Consider the following 23311-nt stretch of genomic DNA (forward strand, 5'->3'; position numbering starts at 1 on the left):
CTATTGCTTCATTATACATTTTACAAAGGGACTAGGTTCTACCTGCAACTTACTTGCTGCTTTCAAAGTAAACCTCCATACTTGGCTGCCCTTTTATTAGACACCAGTGGGATCACCTGACTATAGCTGGGAAAGGTGGGAGCTACAACATGGAGCTGGTCACTGCTCCTGTATAAACTATAACAAACATGGGAAAGTTGTGCTCACCACTATTTTTTAAAACCATTAGGCAGGGGTGCAATGAGGCTGTGACCACAAAATACATATAGTCAAATACAAAAGTCCTCTGCACTCAACCCATTATCAATATATTTAGGACAGCGACATTTTGTGCATACTGCTACTAAAAAATGCCTTACCCTTTAAACAAAACAGGGATTGTTTGTCCATATATTGCAATATATTTAAGCTGGCCAACTACGTCAAAGTCGTCCCATATCTGGCCAGTCCTATGCTCAATTTTATCTGATTCATTAAGAATTCTATTGCTTCATTATACATTTTACAAAGGGACTAGGTTTTACCTGCAACTTACTTGCTGCTTTCAAAGTAAACCTCCATACTTGGCTGCCCTTTTCTTAGACACCAGTGGGATCACCTGACTATAGCTGACTATATATATATATATATATTATAAAAATATAGCTCATTTTTGTTTCCATGAATGTGTTCTAAAATGATGAGAGTGTGCTATATAGCTTAGTGTCTATAATATGTTCTCTCAAATAATTAAAATGTATCATAGTTCATGTCAATATCTGAATGCAAAATGTTACAACAAGGTAAATAATTCCCTTGCTGTACTTGTTCTAATGACTATAAACTTTTACTATGCTAATTTTCTTTTCACTTTTAATTACAGATCAATAACAACTTGCTGTTGACATTTAAAATTGCTGAACAACTAGTATGAACAAGGGCAGAATGGAAATATATGTATTATGGTACTGGATTTGTCAAATCAATAGATTTTGCCATTTACAGTAACATGCAAGCAACCATCAGAGATTAGGAAACATAAATACTATGCTTAATGTTTTTATAGCATTGCTAGGTTATTTATATCATTTGTGTATTACAACTTGTGTATTAGAAGGAATAATATACCTGATGTTACAAAATAAGAGGCTATTAGAAGCCACCTCAAAGTTCCATGAATCCTTGGTAACTTCTAATATACTTATAATTTACTACCAATAGTACAATATTATATTTAGAGTTTCCTTCCCACCAACTTTATAGCTAATGCACATGACATGCAACATTCCCTTACAGTTAAAAGTATCTGTGTGGGGGGGGGGGGGGGTTCATTTAGATTTTTAATTCACAATTCTATATAAATATATTCCATATTACTACATTATATCCCTACATTGGGATGAACACATGTTTTATGCAATTTATGGAATAGGCAATTTAAAGTAAATAAGATAACTGATAAGAAATAACATAATTGTATAGACTGATGCTGTCCAAAATTGTTCAAGCAGGGAGAAATAAGATATTTGTATAGAGTAGACTGATGCTGTCCAAACTTTTTCATGAGGGGGGTAGTAACATGTTTCAACCTTGCATTATTTAAAATAAAGCCATACAGTGAAGTCTAGGGAACTCTATAGCAGGTCAGGGTCTGCAGGCCTTAAACTTAACAGCCTTGTATAGATTTAACTTTTAACAGTTTTTTTAAATTTTCTTTCCCAGAAGACCCAAATTAAGTTGGAGAATTCACTCTGGGACCTAAAAGTTGGTTCCTTGTTTTACTTAATATTAATTTTAATGTAGTTGAAAGTTTCACTGTGTTAACAGTGCCAGAGTGACCCCCAATAAATAGCATGAGGACTCAGTTTTGAGTCCCAACCCATGGGTTTATAATTTCTGACTAAAATTAATTCTTTGGATTTTTTTTAGAATAAAATGGCCAATACACAGACTAAGATGTCTTGAGATACACTTGTCTGATCTCATTGACCAATGACCAATAGATGGGGGGTAATGTGGAATGATTGAATGTTCTGTTAAGTTGCAGGTTGATTGTTTAAATCATGGAAATGTTGATTACTTCACTAGGTTTGGGCGAATTTGACCCACTTCGCCAAAAATTCACCGCCAGCAAAATGTCGCCGACGCCCATTAAAGTCTATGGGCGACAACATTTTCTTAAAAATTTTTTTGACGCATGCTGCAATACAAGTCTATGGGTGTAATTTTTGCTCCGAAACAAGGCGAAAAAGTTCACCCATCCCTATACCTCACTTTACCTTAAATTAATCTCTCGACCCATATGTAATAAAAGGCACTACATTTGTCCAAATACAGTAACTCTGATTGACTGAGTATGATGGAATATGACATAATAGATAAGCAAAAATCTACTATTTCAAGTTATCTAGTTATCAAATTCTATTTTATAGTTTTTCAGCACTTAGTTCGTACACATTTATTTGTGAATAAAGTCAAGTCCCAAGCCTGACAGGGGGAGGTGTTACTCTAGTAATCCACACTCCAGGGGTTAACAATGATGATGTCCTCAGAGAAATCATAGAGCAGATTAAACACATTCCAAGAGCTCTTTAGAAGTACTTGTGAGAAAACCACAAATATACTAAGAATACAGAATGATTTCCCATGATTCTCAAAATGCAGTTCATCTTATTGTTCTATTTACATTGCTCTTGTGCCAGTTTCTAATCCATCTGTTTAGTTTTATTTCACTTCAAAATGCAGGTCCTTTTCTTCCCCGGGATGTTAATCATTATCTTATGAATCACTCTTGCATGTGCAATGAGGCATTGGAGGTGGCACACACATACATTATCTTTTCATTTTATCAACTGCACAGTTAACTGCCTTTGATCTTATCTCAAAACAGGTATATTGATAAAATAATCAGCATTTAAATATATAAGGCTATTTGACATAGGTATTACACACAGGCAAAAATGAATAATGATTGTACAATCAGTTGGTACAATGTCAACTGCATACCGAAAATGTCTTCATGGTGTAAGATAACACAGAAAATCTTATGAAAGTCAATATTTATTAGTTTTGAGAAGGAACACTTGAACTTTTATCTTTATGTGTTATGGCCAGCCCATTCTACAAGTGCAGGCCTGAAAAAAAAAATAAAGATTAAAGTAAGAATGACAAGTGGGCTTAAAAAATACATTTCCTTAGAGTCCAGTATTTGCAGTTATTTGAAAAAACAAGCAGCTATACATTTACAAAAATGATACGTTTATCCCAATTTAAGAATTATATTATATGCAAGAAGATTCTTACCTGCCCCTGTTACAATATCCAATGGATATGATTACTACATATTGATGGAAAATATACAAGTTGTATAATCAAATTCATTATGTTAGACAAAACTGACACATTGCCTTGCATCTTTAAAAAAATAAAGATACTAAATGCGTAAGCAGATTTAAGCTTTCTTGCAAAATGGATTTATATAGAGTATAATCTATCTAAGCAATGATTAGTGATGAGCGAATCTGTCCCATTTTGCTTTGCTGAAAAATTTAGAAAACTGCGACAAAAAATTTGAAATGGCAAAAGATTTTGTGAAATGCATTAAAGTCAGTGGCCATTTTTTTTCTTGTGGCGACTTTTTTGTCCTAATGCATTAAAGTCAATGGGTGTTTTTTCTTATGGAGACTTTTTTTGCCCTAATGCATTAAAGTCAATGGGCATTTTTTCTTATGAGCGTTTTTTCTCTCTGAATTTTTTCCATATACAGGTATATATATATATATATATATATGTGTGTGTGTGTGTGTGATGCACAGAATCACAGAGAATGAACAATTGAAAGTTATATTCTCAGTTATATTTTGATAGTATATAGCCTACAGGCACATCAACTTTATATGTGGTCTAGGTTTTAAGAAAGACCTTCCAAGCAGCTACTCTATTTATGCTGTGATGACCATTAGAAAGTGCTGTTCTTCTGTTTTCAGAATGCAATAAACTCTGTCTTTTAAAAGCTGTGCACAAACATGCTTGCAACTAAAAACATCTACCCCCTGGTTTGTGCTTTAGTGATGAGCAAATCTATCCGGAAAAATTTGTGAAGTCAATGGGAGTGAGAAATTATTTTAAGCGCAGCAATTTTTTACTTGAGCACCAATTTGTTCTCACTCCAAATGCATTAAAGTCAATGGGTGTTTTTCATGTGCAACTTTTTTGTCTCTGTGACTTTTTTGTCTCGCCGACTTTTTTTTTTAGTAATTGACACAGTCAATTCACATCATAAAAGTTATTTTAGGCTAATATTTTGACACAGCTACAAGTTTAAACATAATGTGAACTACTTCTGCCACTAATTCTTCAATACTGTTTTTTATAAAATATTTTACTATTCATTATTACCTACTTAAACTAACAGTAATGCTAAAAAATAAAAGTGGTCCTAAAGTAATGACAATATAATATACTACTGTATTCAGGGCAGCCATCAGGGGGGAGAGTTGTAGGGGGAACCGAGGGTAAGGGGGGCGCAGCCACGCTACACTTACTTGATTAGCTAGGCCCCCCTGCTTTCTGAGAGCTGCTGACTTCGGGAAGGCAGGGTGGGAGCACAAGGGGAGGTATCTTCTGTCCAATACTTCCCCTTATTGGTCACTGAGTTTAGGTCCCGGTTGAACTGCTCAGGGATTAGATAGCTGAGGTTTGAACTTCCCCTCCAGCTCATCCAATCAACATGTAGCTTTACCAGGACTTGAAATTCTGTGACCAATAAGGGACTGGAAGAAGATGCAGCCACCTGTGCTCCCCTCCTCGCTTCTGTAGTTGGCAGCTCACTGGCAGCAAGTGGGCCACACTAATGAAGTAAGTGCAACATGGCAGGGTCCCCCTAAAGGTAACCCTTTGTGGTCCCTGTTGTGTGGTGGGGCCCTAGGCACCACATTTTTTTTTTAAACTTCTGGGGGGGGCAAGTTTTTTTTACATGGATGTTTAAGGGGGACCCTGGCCACCAATTTTCTTATACCGTGGGGGGGCCCTGGCCACCAATTTTTTTCCCCATGTGGGGTCCTAGCCACCAATATTTTTTAATGAGGGGGGCCCTGATCACAAGTGTTTTTTTTAATGGGGGGGCCCTGACCACAAATGTTTTTTTCAATGAGGGGGCCCTGACCACCAATATTTTTTTATTAACATGTGGGAACCCACATGGACCTGTGGGGTGGGGAGATGGACCTGTTGGGTGGGGAGGGCGGACCTGTAGGTGGGGCTTTTGGTGGGCGCAGCCCAGGGGGCCCAGGAAATTTTGTCGTATGGGGCCCTGCGATTTCTGATGGCGGCCCTGATTGTACTGCACTGGTAAACTGATGTGTTTGCTTCAGAAACCCAACTATGGTTTATATAAAGAAGATGCTTTGCCAGGCATTCAAAGATGAAAAAGAAGAAAAGGCACAGGATACACAACAGATGACAGATAAGCTCTGTAGCATACAATGGGATTTTTCAGAACTTTTCTGTTATTTATTGTGTATCAGGATACACAGGATGCTTGAATATCTGCCCCCATGGCTACACCACAGTTATTATAAACTATAGTTGTGTTTATTGTCATTCATTTTAAACACTTTAATATTTTTTGGTGTTACTGGTTACTGATGTTTTTTCCACCATTGTATAATAAATATATGATTGAAAAAAGTGGCCTGTTCTATTTGAATCTCTTTAAATTCAGGCACTCTATTAGTAATTAGTTCATGGAAAACAACAGAAACAATGTAAGTTTTTACAGCAAGCAGCAATTTATGTAGATAGTAAAGGATTGACAAATAGTCAGTAAAGTGCTAATAACTGGGGGAACTATTGAACTGTAAATCACTTGGTATTCCCAAGTTTAATATTTAATACACTGACCCTATAGTGTGCTATGAGAATATAACAATAAATAATTTTGATTTTTAAACATAATATCAGTTAAAGTAGGTTTATAAATATAATAGAGGAGGAATTATAAAAGAGGAATCATTCTTCATATACTTGCATTTGTGCAAATAAGATGTAACATTTTTTGCCCTGGTTGAGGCTTTCTTCATACACCACTGCAAATGTCATAACTGCTTTTGAAAACCGGGGGACCTGGTGCCTAATAGTACCAGTAGCCACCATAGGCATTGTGTTTCCTATCTAATTACATATTATGTACTTGCAGGTGAGAGGACCATAGAAGATGAAATGCATCTTGTTCCATAAGTCTAAAGGTTGCTGTCCAGTTTCTTTTGAATGTAACGCCATTCAAACATGTTAACAGCCTTGTATTACTGCATTGTGGGGCAGATTTATCAAAGGTCGAAGTTAAAATTCGAATGATAAAAATTCGAATTTTCAAGCTAATTTTGTGTACTTCGACTAAGGAATAGTCCAAATTCGATTCGAATTTGAAAAAAAATTTAACATGAACTGTCTCTTTAAAAATTTGATCATTCACCATCTAAAACCTGCCAAATTGCTGTTTTAGCCTATCGGGGACCTCCTAGAACCTATCTGGAGTCAATTGGTGGACTTTGAAAAATAAAAGTTTTTTTCAGAAAAAACTTAGATTCAAATTCAATTGAATGCACAATTACTTCGATTTGTACGATTCAAAATCAATCGAATACGGACTTTTCACCCGAAGAAAAAAACGTACACTTTTTTAATAAATTTTGGCTGGTCTTTTTTTATTCAAATTAAAATTTTCGAGCTAATTTTGTGTACTTCGACTAAGGAATAGTCCAAATTCGATTCAAATTTGAAAAAAAATTTGAAATTTCGAATATTGAAATTTAACATGAACTGTCTCTTTAAAAACTCGACCATTCACCATCTAAAACCTGCCAAATTGCTGTTTTAGCCTATGGGGGACCTCCTAGAACCTATTTGGAGTCAATTGGTGGACTTTGAAAAATCAAAGTTTTTTTCAGAAAAAACTTAGATTCAAATTCGATTGAATGCACTATTACTTCGATTCGTACGATTCAAATTCGATCGAATACGGACTTTTCACCCGAAGAAAAAAACGTACACTTTTTTAATAAATTTTGGCTGGTCTTTTTTTATTCAAATTTTGAAGTTATGGGAGTTCAAAAAAAACGACCCTTGATAAATCTGCACCTTAAACTACATATGTTATTTTTATTTTTTTCTCTAAGGCTTGTATTGAAAGGGAGTTATTGCAAATAACAATTCTATAAAGGTTTCTTTACCTTTGGGCTTTTTGAGATTATTGAATTATTCTGGCAATAGAACACTTGTTAGAGTCTACTTAAAGTAACAGTAACACCAAAAAATGTAAGTGTTTTAAAGTAATGAAAATATCATGTACTGTTGCCCTGCACTGGTAAAACTGATAAGTTTGCTGGCAGAAACACTACTATAGTTCCTATAAACAAGCTGCTGTGGAGCAATGGCGGAAATTGAAAAATGGCTATATGGCACAGGTTAACTAATGGATAAAAGATAACACCATTAGACAGACAGAGCTTATTTGCTATCTGCTGTGTAACCTGAGCCCTTTCATCCTTGAATGACTGCCCCCATTGCTAGACAGCAGCTTATTTATATAAACATTAGTAGTGTTTCTTAAGCAAACACAGCAGTTTTACCAGTGCAGGGCAACACTGCATTATATTTTCATTACTTTAAAGGGATACTGTCATGGGAAAAAAAAATTTTTCAAAATGAATCAGTTCATAGTGCTGCTCCAGCAGAATTCTGCACTGAAATCCATTTCTCAAAAGAGCAAACAGATTTTTTTATATTCAATTTTGAAATCTGACATGGGGCTAGACACATTGTCAATTTCCCAGCTGTCCCAAGTCACGTAACTTGTGCTCTGATAAACTTCAGTCACTCTTTACTGCTGTACTGCAAGTTGGAGTGATATCAACCCCCTCCCTTTTCCCCCCCAGCAGCCAAACAAAAGAACAATGGGAAGGTAACCAGATAGCAGCTCCCTAACACAAGATAACAGCTGCCTGGTAGATCTAAGAACAACACTCAATAGTAAAAACACATGTCTCACTGAGACACATTCAGTTACATTGAGAAGGAAAAACAGCAGCCTGCCAGAAAGCATTTCTCTCCTAAAGTGCAGGCACAAGTCACATGACCAGCGGCAGCTAGGAAATTGACAAAATGTCTAGAACCATGTCAGATTTCAAAATTGAATATAAAAAAATCTGTTTGCTCTTTTGAGAAATGGATTTGAGTGCAGAATTCTGCTGGAGTAGCACTATTAACTGATGCGTTTTGAAAAAAACATGTTTTACGATGACAGGATCCCTTTAAAACACTTTTATTTTTGATATTACTGTTTCTTTAAGATGCAGGCTAAGGTGCAAAGTGCAAGTAATGTGACATGTTGTTTTGCACTTTGTACCTTGCCCCCATTGCACCCTGAAACACAAGCATGAGGGCTTCCCGTGGAACACTCCCTAGCTTGTGTGTTAAGAAAAAAAACAAGCCAGGGGGATTAATTAAATGTTCAATGCAATGCAATCCCTTGTGTCTAACAGAATTACTCCAAGTAGGAGCATGTCACAAATGGTAAATGCATAAACTTTAAGCAAATGTGTTGTCCTTAATACCAAGGGACTTGTGAACCTGCTAATTTTACATTTTATTTAATTTTGTTTATCTCTAGGTTGATTTGCTTTTTTACTAGCAATTTAACGTAAAGCAACAATAACACTAAAAAATGTAATTAAAAAAGTAATTTAAAAAAGTAATTAAAATATAATGTACCGTTGCCCTGCACTGACAAAAAATGTGTGTTTGCTTCAGAAACACTACTATAGTTTATATAACCAAGCTGCTGGATAGCTGTGGGGCAGCCAGTGAAAGCTAAAAAAGGAGAAAGGGCACAGGTTACACAGTAGGTACCAGATAAGCCTTATGGTATACAATGGGATTGTACATATTTTATCGGTTATCTACTATGTGTCCTGTGCTTGAATGGCTGCCCCTGTGGCTACACAGCATTTTTTTTTAAATATAAACTACACACCAGTTTTACCAGTGCAGGGCAACATTAAATTATCTATTCATTCCTTAAAATAACTTTCATTTTATGATGTTACTGTATCTTTAAAAAAGTACAAGACAGAATGTTAACAGAAAAAATCAGTTCTTTGTGCTCTTGTCTCTCTTCTATTCGCTGTTACAAAAAAACATGCTAATAATTTTGATTAGATAAATACATGCAAAAAAACTTTACAAACTAGTTAGTACCTTTTTTGCCAGCTATCTTGGTTCTCTCAATAGGGATTACAGACCAGATATTTCTAGTAGTAAGTACTATCAAATTGGTATTTCATTTAAATCAACACTGCTTTATTCAGTCCAAAAGTATGAGATTATCTACACTATCATTCTGTTCAAGTAGTAAGGCCAGGCTCAGCAAGATATTTAGCTTTGCTTTTCAATTTCTTACAGAGCATGTAGAAGGCAACGATTAATCTTTATATTTATCCAACTTGAAGGCCTCTATTTCCTTTACCTTACTGAAATGAGAGATTCCCAGCAGGCAGAAACTGGTGTACGGAAGTAAAAGGAGTCATGCAAACAGGTATTAACAACTTAACCCCCATTCGCTGCATGATGGTTCTTCAAAGTTCTCAGTACCGCACTGAATAAATCTTTCCAACAAAAGCCGCTTATCAGGTTCAGTGTTATATTTTGAAGTTGTGGTTTACAAAATAAAATCTTCAAAGAAAAATTAAACTATGTGAGCTATGTAAGAGAGACAAAGCTTTGTCAGTGTGAAATAAATATGTATAATCAACTCTCACTTTCCTGTATTATCACTACTAAGCAATTTATCGCCATTCCTGAATATGTTAGTACAGCTAATGAGCTCAAAGGGAAATAATATTATATGACTTTATTGCAGCCAATTGACATTTTTATGATTCTAGTTAATGACTGTATTCTTGCTTAAATGGAGACCATAACTTGGACTAAGATGGATAATTACTCAGAAGTAATTGATTAAATACTCATCAGAGACATAAAAAAACTAGTAATCTCAGAACATTACTTTGTACCACGGATAACATAATTTCATATTGTCTAAGGAATTTCTGCACTTTTTTTAAACAATGCATGAATTGCTATGGTGTTCAGCAATTTTTAGCTACATTGACTTGCCATTCACACATTGTAAAGACATTACTAACACCTTTACACAAACCTAAATATAATATATATATATATATATATATATATATATATATATATATATATATATATATATATATATATGCTGTATTTTTATATACTATATTTTTAAATGTTATATTAAGCACTGCTTCTTATGTATTTATAGACCCTTACACATTTTATTTGTATTGCCTATTGAACAGAAAACAACACCAGAGATGAAACAGACAAAATTATACTGATAATTCATAAATGCTGGTACATCTTGCTGCTGTATTTCCTCCAGTGTTTTAGCTACTAGCTCACTGTTAACCTTTAGTTTTTCTGAGTAAGGGAATATTTCCCTACCCTTTATTCATATTGTTATGGGTCTAATGTCCATTGGTCTATTTTATTTGTATTTTAAAGAATTTCAGGGTTATGTTTGTAGGCACACTGACTGAAATAAAGAGCAATAGAAGCAATATATCATTTTCAACAGGTCTGATATCACTTTCTTGCCATATCAGTTATACAGAGCTCAAATATTTCTTATAACACCATATTCATTTTATCTGACACGGTGAGGCCCATGTATCAAAGGTCAAATTTTACAGTTATGTGAATTCTTTTTTACTTTAATAAATTTGATTCCATTCACAATTCGAATGGTATATTTGTTTATGAAAAGAATATACCCAACCCGAAAATTTTAATCGAATTCGAACTCGGACTTTGCGTGGCAAATTTATTTATGACGAGCAAAATTGTATTTTTCTACCTTGGAGCCTATGGGCGTCATTTTCTCTGAGAAACTTGGTGTAAAATTTCACTCATCACTACTATTAACATCTTCAAATAGTTCAAGGTTTTAGGTGACAAATCTCACATTTGAATTCAAGTTGGTGAATGAAATTGTGTGTTTTTATCAAAAATCCAAACTTGAATATCAATTCGAACCTTAGTATATCTGCCCCCTAACGTCATATTCTTTTTAACACAAAGATTGCATGAAATTGAGATTCTTTTTTTATGAAAAATATCTTTACACCCAGCTTAAAGTGATACTGACTCTAAGGGGCAGATTTATCAAGGGTCGAATTTCGAAGTGTAAAATACTTCGAAATTCGACCATCGAATTTATATACTTCGAATTCGAATATTGAAGTTGAAGTATTTTTCACCGAATTTGGCCATCGAATGATCAAAGTATTTCGAAGTGTAAAATACTTCGAAATTCGAAGTAAAATACTTCGAAAATAATTCGAATTTCGAAGTGTAAAATACTTCGAAATTCGACCATCGAATTAAAATACTTCGAATTCGAATATCGAAGTTGAAGTATTTTTCACAGAATTTGGCCATCGAATGATCAAAGTAAAAGCGTACGACCGAACTATTTTACTTTGATGTGTAAAGACTTAGAAAATGGTTGTAGAAGGTCCCCAAAGGCTAACATAGCACTTTGGCAGGTTTAATTTGGCGAAGTATTGAAGTCGAAGTTTTTTTAAAGAGACAGTACTTCGATTATCAAATGGTCAAATATTCAAACAATTTTTACTTTGAATCGAATTCGAAGTAAATTCGAAGTCGTAGTATACTATTCAATGGTTGAAGTATCCAAAAAATTACTTCGAATTTCGAATTTTTTTACTTCGAAAATTCCCTCTAATTCACTTCGACCCTTGATAAATCTGCCCCTAAAAAACTACTTTTTAAAATATTAATGTACATTACAAGTTACCTATAGGTCATGCTGATTGTTTTTTGCTGAGAGGTTTGTTTTTGTAAGCATTTGTTAGTTGAAGTTCCTAAACCTGACTGTTTTGCCAACCTGACTGTCCCATCTCAGCCTGTCAGTTAAAGTTTCTAATGCTAACGGACTACTGCTGCACAAATCTGGCAATGTAAAAGCATTAGTAATGTTTTCTATGTTAATGCTCTCCATGACAACAGCTGCATTATAACAGTCTGTTCACGGCTTCATAGGGATCATAATCACCATAATATTTGCCATTGCTGTGATTTTCATAATAATAGCAACGAAGGATCCAACACAAATAATTTCCATGGTACCATGGTAAAGGTGAAATTTGAAACACAATTTATTAATTTTATTTTTAACCAGAAATGACGTTCACTGATGTAGTTGTTGAATATATTAAAGAATTTATTTCAGTGGTATGGGGCAATTGTCCCCATGCAACTATTTCCATGACCAGAATTGACACGAGTCAATGGCAATGGTTACTTACTGTATATATTTTACTATGGCTGTTGCATCTTATGCAGGTTGAAAAGATAACACCTCCATGTCTATTGTAGTAAGAGCTCTCTCTCTATGGATGCCATGGCAATAAGTCCCATAAGTCCCATAGTCAAATCTTATTAATGGTCCCCATGGCACCAAACTGAAGAAAATAAGTCTATTTTATATCAACATTTATAGCCTCTAATTTTTCTAGTCAAGTTAAAGAGGTAAAATTAACATTTTTAGATGGAAAAAAAAACCTTGAATTTTTCGAGATTTATTATACTCAGAAGCTGCTAAACATTTGAATCTGAAAATAGTCCAGTTAAAACCGGTTTCCCTTTTACAAGTGGAACATGTGGGCTGTTTGACCCAGGTTTTCGTTCGATAATCTGATAAATTCAAGTTTTCTGTTCAATAATCCAATAAATTAATTTTTTGGCAAAAATCCTGGATGTACAATTTTCGATCCGAATTGTTAGTAAATTAAGTTAGATTATGATTGGGAGTTAGGTCAAACTTTTATTATTAATTTAATGAGAACATTTCGAGTTTTAATAAATAGCATTAGAAGATATATTTTGTATTACAGCCACTATTTATTTATCTTTAAGGCATGCTACCCACAATATATATTTGCATATAGATTCCATGGAAACAGCTGCTCTTCAACATTAAATTCTTAAAACCTGCAGCCCCACAGCAGCTCTCCAGTTTTAGAACTGGTATTTAGAATTTGGAATTATAGCAGTTTTGGATTTTGGACAGACAACATGGTAAAAGTTAAGTTAAAGGTGAACTGCTCCTTTAAAACTCTGGACCACTGAAAAAAAAACAATTTTGGGTTTGAATTTGGTTTTGTGAAGGAATCATATTCACCATATTAAAAAATTATTCCATGCATTCCTAGAACACATCTTTTAATGGCTGCAACAGGAATGCCTAGGATAGACAACCCCAATGTCACAGTTGGAATTCCTAGGATGGGTCCTGATGTCACAAAGTTACAACTAGCATTTGGTCAACAGGAGAGTAAGTGGAAGGTAGTTTGGGGTTTTGCACTAGTAAGTCCAGGAACATTGAAGGTTTTGTATTCTGAATAGTGGGAAAGACATAAATGTCATTTTCAGCAACGCTTTGCAATGCAGCCTTATCATCATTTCTCACTTACTTTTCTATTCTTTAATTTAAAAAATATTAAACACTCGACAATGCTCCCAAGTCAAATGAAGATAAAAAGAAATATGTTGCTAAACACAACACCACTTTGCTCCTTAGGTATCAATTACATTTTCAGTAATGTGGTCAGAATATTTTTACATTCCAGTGCATGTCTGAGTGAATCTTTCAGTATTTGTACACCACTGTCGTTTGCTACTGCAAGTATATGTGTCAGGATTTGAGTGATTACAACAATGTGCATGTGTTTGGGTAGTGTGTGTCAGTAGTTTTTTAATGTCACTCAGTATGTTACTAATTGTGCAAGTATGTCAATCTTTGACATTTTAGGTCAGTATGGGAAAAATTGTATGAGCGTGGCAATGTGTGTAGCTCAGGGTGTAAGCAAATATTTTTGTGTGGAACATAAAGGGGGCTATTTATCAGAATCCAAAAAGTTCTCATTATTTTCTGAAAACTACTTCCAAATCCGCACTGACTTTCCCCCTAATATTTACATGTTCTCTGCAGGTTTGAGTTGGAGTACTTTCTTCATCTGGCTTTTAACACCATTGGACTAATAAATCCCGAAAAAATCAAGGTTTTTTTTTCTCCAAATAAATTATATTTTCCCTACATCCGACCAGAAAAATTCAGAGCTTACTAAATAACCCCCAAAGTGTCCTATAAGTATTTTAATGTTTGGGAATTTTTCCATGATTTTATTAAAGAATGGTGTTCACCCAAAGATACATTTTGACTAGAAATTCTGGTTCCTGGCATAATGAGAACTGCAGACATTTTCAGCATATATAAAAGGACAATAAAACAACTGGGAATGCACTGTGCCAGGATTTATATGAGGCCAAATACAGATATTTTATATATATATAGAGAGAGAGAGAGAGAGAGAGAGAGAGAGAGAGAGAGAGAGAGAGAGAGAGAGATTGATATAATGAAATCTCCGTTTATAGCAGTTATTACATATTAAAATTGACTGATAGATAGCACATTACTGAAGTATTTATTCTAGAAAATGTGTTAGAAAATCAAGTCTTTATAAAAACATGTAGGTGTCTGCTGTTCGCAAATAGGCAAATAGCTGTTTTGAACTAAAAAAGACTATTCAAAGTTTAGTGTACATCTTGGATTCTTTTTTCCGACTGAAGTACAGAGACCTAAATCCATTGCATACTGGGACTAACTGATCAAAGCACTAGTTAAATCTATCCATGGAAAATCTAAGTAGTCTTTGCAGGCAGCTCTTTCAATGGGGATTAGTGGTTTCATTGAAGTAGTCAATCAACTGCTTTTTCCCCTGGCTGCTAAAATGTCATTCAGTGAGCATACAAGATAAAAAAAAGATGAGTAAAAAAATAATATTTCTTGAACAAACTTGCCATTTGTACACTTGATCACATGAATCCGATTCAGTCAAGATCATTTCAGAGGTAGTTAGAGGAATGAATCCCACAAAGGGACTAGGTTTAATCATCCAATCCCAGACTCTATTGATTTTGAGACTACTCGCAATGACTATATAAATAAGCCATTTCTTTGCAACTGTATCTAGGAGCCGGTCATGAACCCAGAACCTTCACAACCTGGCCCAAAGTGAATTATGCCCTGCAGAAATAAATTAATAAAAGGAATACAGCTTCTACACCAACTTATTTTTTCACATTTCAAGAGCTTAAAAATATAAAATCAATAATCATTTAGTCATAAGAGTAAATGAGGCGACATAACATCAAAGCGTACCCTTTAGCCATCCAAGTCATTTTCAGTAATTTATCTCATCAAAAAACACTGTTAATAATCCTTTCCACTCTGAGACAAGCAGTCACACAGCTTCTGAATTAACCCACAGTAAACAAGTTGGAAGAAAATATTAAAAATCAATATCTGTTTCCTTCTATCAGACCAGATGCCATCCATCAAAAATGTGCTTTTGTAAAGAGTTTGTTAAGTTTAGCAGCCACTGTGTGAATGAAAACTCAATTAACAACAGAAAACTAGGCCTGGCTTAATGACAACTGACATCTGGATTTGTTTAGACCTACAAATATTCACAAAACTGCACAATGTGATGAAATGCAACAATATACCGAACGAGATTAACTACATAATTGAACCAAAACAATCTAAAAGACAACATGAAACATTAATAGTAAAGTGTTGTTTGTAAAAAAAAGGAATAAAGATCGGAATATGCTCAGTTGAATTATAATGTATGACTTTTGATCCATACAAAGCTTTCTCTATCAAGCAGCAGCATAAAGAGTAAGTACTATATTATTTTTTCAGATATTATTACAATAACAATAATATATAGTCTTCTGAAATAACAAGCGTCTGTAGGCATACTTTGCAATGTAATTTTGTTATTTTTGTTACATTTTCTTCTGAAGATTGGCAGGCTGTAGTTATGCGAACTGGTTAGCTAATATCTTCACACAGTTGGCATTCATCTTGGCTGTAAATTTTAAAAATTTAACCAAGCGCAGCACCTTTATCAATGATTGCAAAGAATACATTTTCAGTAGTAAGTTAATGTATAACACGTCCTCTAACTATACGTTTTGCTTTAGAATGCATATTTGATGACACTTTCAAGATATTGGGATTCTATATATTCGAGAACTTTCTTAATGAACTTGCTATACTAGATTTGCAAGTGAAATGACCATGTCCTCTACTCTAGTTGTAATATTATTCATTATATAAAGGAAGGACCAGCAAACTGGTGTGGTCAATATTTATTTTTATCTCATTAACTATCAACTGAACCATTTTATGAACAGCCTAGTATGCAGAAGGAAAACTAACCTTGATGTACGGTTGACAGAAGCAAACCATTAAGTGGAATGGCAATTTTACTCATGTTATTTCTCTAAATCCCAAAATTTTTTGTAAACCCCTCTATAAAGCAGGTCTACTTGCATGTTGAGTTATTGTTTGTTGAGGCTACTTTAGTTGTTAGATAAAAATATATACAAAATAATATGGTGGCCTCACACATTTTGATGCAGTGGGTTAATTATCTCATACACCATGGGGCAAATTTACTAAAGAGCGAAGTGACTAATGCTTGCGAAAATTCGCCAGCGTGACGTCATTTCGGTACTTCGCCAATTTACTAACGGGCGCTGGTGTAAATTCGCTAGGGAAGGAGATAGACTCTAGCGCTACTTCGCACTCTAACGCCAGATGAATTTTCACTCTGGCGAATGGACGTAACTACGCAAATTCACTAAGATGCGGATTTTACTGAACATTACCTCTTGCGCCAGACTTGCCTTTGCCACCTCAGACCAGGCGAAGTGCAAGAGAGTAGATAGGTGTCCCAATAAACGCTGGCGACTTTTCAGTTTTTCAGGGTGATAGGCTACAAAAGATCGTACATTTTTTTTCAGGTACCCGGCTTCCCCCCTACATTTCCTTACATATAACACATAAACTATACACTTGGCTCATGTGTAGGGTATTATAACAACTCTATTTTCTTTTATTAAGGTTCCCTGGGCTTGTGTAGTGTAATGTATTTACTGCAACATTGCTACGTCCATTGAAATTTAACTTCCCGCTGTATGCAAATTAGCCAACGCAACTTCACTTTACTTGCCGAATTAACTCTAGCAAAACTGCACCATGATTCGGCGCCCTGGGCACAACTTCGCATTTTAGTGAATTAGCGTTGTCCTGGCAAATTTTTGCCTGGCGAAGTGTTGCGATGTGAGTGAAGCCATCACTGGTGAATTTTCGCCGGTTAGTGGATTTGCCCCCATATGTTGTGTGTTACATTTAAATGGTAATGGTATACATTAGATCAGTCTATTGAGTTCTTTAGCAGCTCATAAAATTCCCCCCAGATTAAGAAAAGCAAAGTAAAATTTGATTTACTTTAGACCTGTGTTTCAAGTCAGTGGATTCAGAAATTGGCAAAGAAACTTTCTGTCATATGCAAGTACATCAGTGATGCCAAGTCAGTTATTATAAGGAGTGGACATTGAATCCACTCATATAGTGTTTTGGTAATTGGTCACATCAGTGGAGAACCCTACCAAGCTATTTGTTGGGGGATCACATAAACAAATTTCTGCAGTCATTGACTCAAAAGAGTTTCCAACATATCTGTTATTCCCTGTATGCAATCAACAGAGGAAAAGATTTTTTCACAATCAGTATTCTTTTGGATAATCTGTGAAAACAAAAAACACATTTTTCTTAGATACAGTAGTGATCAAGGGGGGAAAAACTGCCATGGTGGAAAAAAAGTCTCACAGGTTTTGTCTTGATTTATTTCTGCAATGGTGTTTCTTGAAAATGCAGATTTCAGAATTCATAAATATGTGTCTATTTGTTGAGACTTGCAAGTCCACTTCTTAAAATACACAATACAGAGCAAAGAATCGAATGTAGTCATTTTGATAACATGATATTTTCAGTTAAAAATTTAGCCATATAGTTATTAAAATGGTCTCATTTTACCTATAAATTAACCTTTTAAAACCCTGTGTATATCAAAGTCCTGATGACTAAGATGTTTTACTTCAGGTATTCTCACATTCCAAAAACATAAAGTAGGGCTAATTGTCTCCTGATAACATTGACAATAGTATACATGAATGTCATAAGGACCTTAGATTGTAAACTATACTCTTACAGGGACTGATATGAATAATGTATAACAGTAAAGCACTGCAGAATGTACCAGCACTATATAAATAAAAGGTTTATATAATAATAATAATAATAATAATGTATTGCATTTCCCCAAAAGTCTCTCAACTGACCTGTGTGAGTAGAACCAGCAGAGAAAAATAAAAAAAATTGAGAAATATATAATTCAAGATAAGATAAAGTTTTTTATATTAAGAATACCAGAATTTAATATCCTTTATTCATACACTTGCCTTGTAAAAAATACTATTTTATAAATTCTGAATTTTAAAGAATTGTTTTAAAATATGTACATTTTAATAAATTAAAAAACATTCCATATTGAAATGTTTTTTTTTTTTTATAACTTGTTTTTATTGCAATGAAATAGTAAAATCACAAGAAATAACAAGAAAGGATTCGTCATGCAGACAATGTAGTGATTACGAAATCGAAATAAACAGCGTAACAATTTTTAAAACAGTCAGCTCAGGAATAAAACATAATATGAGGAGTAGATCCTATGGGGGGGGATTCAAGTAGGAGGTCAATAATCTGTTAATCTGATGACTCCTGGGAGGCACTGCGTCTGGGTGTAACTGATCGTGTTGCAGAGTCGCAAGATATCGGGATGATTCCACGATCAGGGGGTGATTTGTCAAAGATTCCATGTCATACCATGACGTGTGTCGGAAAGTATAAATTGTGAGACATTTGATGTGTTGTGGGAGGTGTGTGATGTAGGTTGACCATATCGCGAAAATTTTTTGGGTGTTATGTTCTTTCTTGGTCACGGTTTCCAACCAGTCCATGTGAAAAGTGTGGTGCAGTTTCTGTTTTACCAACGATATGGGGGGGGAGTAGTGCCTAACCAGTGTTGTAAAATAGTTTTCCTAGCCCCCGCAGCCAGTCTACCCAATAAGTGTCTGTCCGGTTTGGTAAGGTGAGTAAATGGAGTAGTGTTGCTGAACAGAGCCCATTCAATGTGCGGTTGGAGAGGTTTCCCTACCATCTGTGCACCATATGTGATGACATCGTCCCAAAAAGGTTGTATCGAGGAACATGACCACATAGTATGTAATAAGTTCGCTCCAGGGGAATGGCATCGTAAACAGTTGTCAGAGGAGAGAGTACCCATTTTAAATCGTCTAGCTGGGGTAAGGTACGAGTTATGTAGAATTTGCAGCGACATTTCTTGGTATCTGCTCGCTGGAAGCAGCGCCATAATTTTGTTGTGTTGTTTCAAAATGTCCGATTCCGTGGTGTTAGGTATGTCCGCAATCCAGTTAAAGTTGGATGTAACTTCATTATCTATATCAATCAATGATCTAATAGTTTGGTAAATTTGCGAGGTAGCGGGGTTCCTAGTTCTGTTTTTCCAAAGGTGATTGAAAGCGTTAGTTTTGTCGTCGTGCGTCAGAAGTCGTAATGTTGTATTTGCGAAATGGATGATCTGTAAACGTAAGTATATATGTGTATGCGTAAATGGAAATTTTTCCGTTATTTTTTGTAAAGAAAGTAAAGAAAAGGTGTTATCGAGTAGGTCATAGATGTTATGTAAACCTTTAACACTCCATTGGTAAAGAATCGGATTACGTATGCCTGATAAGAAATTGGCATTGTCTATCCAGGACAAGTAAGGAGAAACATATGGTGAGAGATTATGTCGTTTCCTAACCGAGTGCCAGGCTTTGTAAGTGTCGAGAAATAGTGGGTTATCTCTGAGTTGAAGTGGAACGTTCTCAAAAGGCGTGTGGAGCCAGTGGTTGAGGGAGCAATTATCCGAACGATATTGATCCAGGGAGAGTGTTGTATAGAGATCTCTATTGAGTATCCAGTCTCCCGCGTAACGAAGGAGGGCTGCTTCATTATAGGCTTTAATGTCAGGGAAATTAAGACCCCCCAGATGTTTGGGTTGCTGTAGTTTAAAAAGACTGATACGTGGGCGTTTTTTGTTCCATATGAAGGATCGGAAAATTTGATGTAGTCGCTTCAGGTCAGTGGGTTTGATACAATAAGGCAGCATCTGTAACGGGTATAGAAGTTTAGGGAATAAGATCATTTTGATAAAGTGTATTCTGCCTAGGAAAGATAGATTAACATGCTTCCATTGTAAAGTGTCTTGTTGTATATCATCAATTATCTTCCGTATGTTTAAGGAGTAAATATCTTTGTAATGAGAGGGAAGTCTAATTCCTAAATATTTAATGCTTTGTTTTGTTTTCTTGAAAGGGAAGTGTGATGGCCAATCCGTGTTCTTCGTGTGGTGTAGTTGAAGAGCCGCCGATTTGGCTAAATTGATTTTAAAGCCTGCAATAGCACCAAATCTCCGTATAATTTCCAGAAGAATGGGAATTTCCGTTTTTGGGCGATTGATAAAGAGCAGAATGTCGTCAGCAAAAGCTGTGACTTTAAGATTCATTTGTCCAATTCGTATGCCCTGTAATCGTTGGTCTTTCAAGATATGTCGTAATAATGGGTCAATGGCAATGTTAAAGAAAAGGGGTGCCCCTGCCAATGACAAATCTGTCAGAGTTAGTGTTGTTGACTGTTAGGAACGTGGTAGGTGAGAAGTATAATGTTTTATATAAGTTAAAGGTTTGAAGGCCGAAATGCTGAAATTTAAGTAAACGACGTAAGTGTGCATGTGATATCCTGTCAAAAGCCTTATCCGCGTCTAGGTTTATTAACATTCCGTGTTGTCTCTTTTCCAGGTTACTATGGTAAATTACTGTCAGTATTTTCCTAAGTGCCTGGACTGAATGACGATGTCTGATGAACCCCACTTGATGTTCGGTAAGTATGGAAGGTAATATCTGCTGTAATCTATCCGCCATTATCTTGGTCAATATTTTAAGGTCTTGGTTGAGCAGTGATATCGGTCTATAGGAGGAAGGATCAGTTGGATCTCTGCCTTCCTTGGGGATCAATATTATTCTAGCCACATTGGCTTCATGCCAAAGGGGGGTGCCTTGCAAGGTGTCATTATATAGCTTAGATAAAATGGGAGTAATGTCTGGCAATAGAAGTTTATAGAATTCCGCCGAGAAACCGTCCGGGCCAGGTGTCTTCCCGTTGTGCAAGTGTGAAACAGCATGTGATATTTCACCCTCTGTTATAGGAGCATCCAACAGTAGGGATGTAGCGAACGTCGGAAAAAAAGTTCGCGAACATATTCGCGAACTTGCGCAAAAATGCGAGCGGTTCGCGAACGGTTCGCGAACCCCATAGACTTCAATGGGAAGGCGAACTTTAACATCTAGAAAAGACATTTCTGGCCAGAAAAATGATTTTAAAGTTGTTTAAAGGGTGCAACGACCTGGACAGTGGCATGCCAGAGGGGGATCAAGGGCAAAAATGTATCTGAAAAATCTGCCTGTGTGTGCTTGGAAGAGATAGTGTAGGGGGAGAGCTGTTAGTGATTTCAGGGACAGATGATAGTAAGTTTGCTGGCTAGTAATCTGCTTGATACTGCTCTGTATTGGAGGGACAGAAGTCTGCAGGGATTTGAGGGACATTTTAGCTTAGGTAGCTTTGCTGGCTAGTAATCTACTGTTCTCTTTAAACAACTGCCATACGTTGACCTTGTAGGCATTGTTTGCCCAGTTTTTTTGGACGCAGCCACTGAAGCACAGTTGCCAGAAAAAATATGCCATATAAATGCTGAAAATAGTAATTTTTCGCCATACGTTGACCTTGTAGACATTGTTTGCCCAGTTTTTTTGGTTGCAGCCACTGAAGCACAGTTGCCAGAAAAAATATGCCATATAAATGCTGAAAATAGTCATTTTTTGCCATACGTTGACCTTGTAGGCATTGTTTGCCCAGTTTTTTTGGTCGCAGCCACTGAAGCACAGTTGCCAGAAAAAATATGCCATATAAATGCTGAAAATAGTAATTTTTTGCCATATACGTTGAGTCAACGTATGGCAAAAAATGACTATTTTCAGCATTTATATGGCATATTTTTTCTGGCCTCTGTGCTTCAGTGGCTGCGGCCAAAAAACTGGGCAAACAATGCCTACAAGGTCAACGTCGTTGACCTTGTAGGCATTGTTTGTCCAGTTTTTTTGGCCGCAGCCACTGAAGCACAGAGGCCAGAAAAAATATGCCATATAAATGCTGAAAATAGTCATTTTTTTGGTCGCAGCCACTGAAGCACAGTTGCCAGAAAAATTATGCCATATAAATGCTGAAAATATGCATTTTTTTGGTTGCAGCCACTGAAGCACAGAGGCCAGAAAAATTATGCCATATAAATGCAGAAAATATGCATTTTTTTGGACGCAGCCACTGAAGCACAGTTGCCAGAAAAAATATGCCATATAAATGCTGAAAATAGTCATTTTTTGCCATACGTTGACCTTGTAGACATTGTTTGCCCAGTTTTTTTGGTTGCAGCCACTGAAGCACAGAGGCCAGAAAAAATTAAACCAGTAGGGTTTGCACCCTAGTTTGTAACGGTGGCGGAGGGAGGAGGAGGACACTAAAGGACAGCTGTGTGTGGAGTCATGAGGCTTGAAGAGAAGGACAGCTGCATAGAAGTCAGAACAAGTCTTCCGGCGTGCAGTAACCCTCCGAGATCCACCCCTCATTCATTTTAATAAAGGTCAGGTAATCGACACTTTTGTGACCTAGGCGAGTTCTCTTCTCAGTTACAATCCCTCCTGCTGCACTGAAGGTCCTTTCTGAGAGCACACTTGAGGCTGGGCAAGACAAGAGGTTCATGGCAAATTGTGACAGCTCTGGCCACAGATCAAGCCTGCGCACCCAGTAGTCTAGGGGTTCATCGCTCCTCAGAGTGTCGATATCTGCAGTTAATGCCAGGTAGTCCGCTACCTGCCGGTCGAGGCGTTCTTTGAGGGTGGATCCAGAAGGGTTGTGGCGCTGCCTTGGACAGAAAAACATTTGCATGTCTGACGTTACAGACTGGCCAAAGGGCTTTGTCCTTGCAGGTGTGCTCGTGGCAGGATTACTGGCACCTCTGCCCCTGGAATGTTGATGAGTTCCTGAAGTGACATCACACTTAAAAGCATTGTACAACATGTTTTGCAGGCTGGTTTGTAAATGCCGCATCTTTTCGGACTTGTGGTATGT

This window comes from Xenopus laevis, chromosome 6S (assembly GCF_017654675.1).
Source record: "Xenopus laevis strain J_2021 chromosome 6S, Xenopus_laevis_v10.1, whole genome shotgun sequence".
NCBI classification, from domain to species: domain Eukaryota; kingdom Metazoa; phylum Chordata; class Amphibia; order Anura; family Pipidae; genus Xenopus; species Xenopus laevis.